General features: G+C 39.2%; 1 long non-coding RNA gene across 1 annotated transcript; it reads right to left on the bottom strand.

Moving 5' to 3' along the window:
• Window positions 1-1,360: 1,360 nt before the first annotated feature.
• LOC104959764 (uncharacterized) lies at window positions 1,361-2,554 on the bottom strand. Its single transcript, XR_799916.1, has 3 exons — window positions 2,392-2,554; window positions 2,203-2,262; window positions 1,361-1,461 (listed from the first exon to the last, which is right to left on the bottom strand). It is a non-coding gene; the product is annotated as an uncharacterized lncRNA (long non-coding RNA).
• Between the last annotated feature and the right edge of the window lie 309 nt (window positions 2,555-2,863).

Genomic DNA, 2,863 nt, shown 5'->3' with positions numbered 1-2,863 from the left:
GAGAGAGCCTCCGAGCGAGCAAGAGATAGACAGGGCGCGCATGGATCGGTACAGCGGACTGTTGTTGGATTGAGGCTGATAACTACAGCTCAGTGAGGTAAAGCAGGGGTCCCCAACCCCCGGTTAGGCAGGTGTTACTGCCGGGCCGCGAAATAGCTGTGAGTTTATCGTAATATTTGCAGAATTATAAATATATAACAAATATTTTATCAAAAGAAATTCTATTTTTTTAATTTGTATTTTATTTTATGCCAGTCATATTATTTCATCCAAAAAATAAATCAAAATTGGTTAGCATGAGGTCTCAGCCTCTCGTGCGTAGATAAATTATTGTTCTATTATTTGTTCAGGCTGTTACATACAATTAGCCACTGTTGCCACCTATATTAGGCTATATTATATTATATATTATATTAATATTTGTAAAGCGGTCCTAATTTTTTGTTTTAATTGTATCCTGGTTTTAAACTTTGTTGATATGTTTTGGATGCATATTGGTATTTCTTCAGGCTGTTAAATACAATTAGCCTCTGTTCTGCTGGTGAGTAAATATTCAAATCAGTTAAAATTGACAAGCGGTCCGCAATTTTTTTTTAATGTATCCTTGGCACAATAAAGGTTGGGAACCCCTGCTTTAAAGAACAATTTCACCACACAAATGTCCACCACAATTTCGCTCGTATAGATGATTTTTCTTGTAGACAATAGAATTCTTCCTTCCGTTAAATCAATTTCCCATAATGCGATAGTTATATCTGACCATGCCCCAGTCACTTAGAGGATACATTTCACAGGGTCTGATACCAACCATGCTCCATGGCGTTTCAATAACCGTTGGCTTTCTAATGAAGACTTTGTGGAATTTGTTTGCACACAAAAATATGTATTTCTTAGTATAAACAAACCTCCCGATGTGTCCCATCAGTGCTATGTGAGACCCTAAAGGCATCAGAGGTGAAATCATTTCTTACAGCGCCTATGACCTGAAGACAATTAGGTTAGGTTTGTGTTGTTTTTTTTTGTTGTATGACCGAGCCGACTGTTTTTGTTGTTGTAATGTATCGTATGTTATGATCTGCACGACTGCAATGTGACACTGTTAATCCCAACTGCTCTGTCATTTCTGTCATCATTCATAATAATTAAACAAATGCCTGTTGATGTAATCAAGAGCGACATCCGCAGTGCTGGTTACCAGATGGTCACCATGTTATCATGTCCAGCCGGCTGTATGTTTCCCAATGCTGATCTAACTGGTTTACAATCGTGACTACTGCAGTTATTCATTCAGGGATTGTTTGCAAGATAGAAAGAGGACTAAGAAGTTATCAGGTACATTTTAAAATCCACTTACTCCATGCCCATTGAGAGGAGAGATACACTGACCACCAGAAGATCCAAGATGTTGAAAGAGTTCCGACAGAAAGACCCTTTGTGAAGAATGGCACCATATGTTGTCATCTGAAAATAATACTTGTTATCCATATAGAAAACCAAACTGCACAAATAAGAAGTCCCTGTTGAATGAATAACACATTTCCGATAAAGAAAAAATGTGTAATATATTATGTCTTAAAAATCCCAAATCAGCAAATAATCAAGACTGCTGTGGAGGTTTACATGGTTTGCCTTCTAGAACGTTTGTTAACTTGGTTTCCCATCTCTTCCGCCTTTAAAGAAGGGAGATGACAGCACTCTGCTACTTCCTGTCAAACAAATTCACCTGCGGTGACAGCGTGCTCATCTGTTTCCACCTTATGTGTCATCATGTTAAACGTATCTGCTAGGACTCTTACTGTAGTTGGAACTGAAGAAAGGTTTTTTTAGTTCTTTGATTGATTTGTTTATTTCTCTTTGCCTGTGTGCAATTTCCCCCTCCCACTTTCATCCCCGCCGTACGTAGTTGAGATCAAAATGAAGGCCTAGCTCTTAGAGTGATGAGCAAAGGAGTGTAGACTGGGGGGTACGAAGTTGGAAAGGGGCCATTGGTCCCACCGATTGTACACCCCAGGCACATTTTGGCACTGCGCCTGGTATGATTCCATCCCGGATTTTGGAATCCAAATGTGATTATTATCATATTTTTCAGAGTTTTTCAGTTCCAGGGACCTCTAGGTTCACTATGTTTTCCACACCTCTTCAGGTTTCTTTAATTTAACACCTTTCATTATTAACAAAGTTATCTGTGGTGCTTGTTATTACCTTGAGCACAATTTCCGCTGTGAACACCGAAGTGAAGACTATATCAGCATAGGCCAACACCTGAAAATGTGACATTAGTTGCAATATGAATCTTAATAGAAAATGCATACTTAATACTGACAATATAAATTAAACTTGCATCGTAGCTTAAACATTTAAATTACAATGATGCAGGCGTGCACTTGTTACCTGGTTTCTAAAGGACATGGGGTCGATGGGATCTTCAGCAGCTAGAGACACAGACGACAGGAGGATGAAGAGGAGGATGATGTTGGTGAAAGTCGTTGCATTGATTATACGATGGCAGAGCTTGCGGAACCTGCAATGGTATAATGATATTACGTTTATGAGTATGTTGGGAGAATTTGTGAGATCCCAGACATGAAATACATTTGAAAGGTGACCATAGTAAATGGTGTACTTCTCAATGGCATAGTATCCAGGAGGGGAACGCTTGCAGCACAAAGTTGTAACCATTGGTCAAGCACAAACCTGAAGCCGCGACAACTTGTCTACAGCTTCATTCACACTGTAGAAGCCCTTAGTGTTACCTTTGTTGTCAGTAGGAAAGCTGACTACTAGAGCTAGAAAGATTATTACCGAAGCTCATTGAGATCGTGACATCTTACAAATACCTGGGTGTTCATCTGAACAATAAACT

Source organism: Notothenia coriiceps, unplaced genomic scaffold (genome assembly GCF_000735185.1).
Source record: "Notothenia coriiceps isolate Sejong01 unplaced genomic scaffold, NC01 NC01_scaffold00031011, whole genome shotgun sequence".
Taxonomy (NCBI): Eukaryota; Metazoa; Chordata; class Actinopteri; order Perciformes; family Nototheniidae; genus Notothenia; species Notothenia coriiceps.
This window is presented reverse-complemented; position numbering and strand designations above follow the sequence as displayed.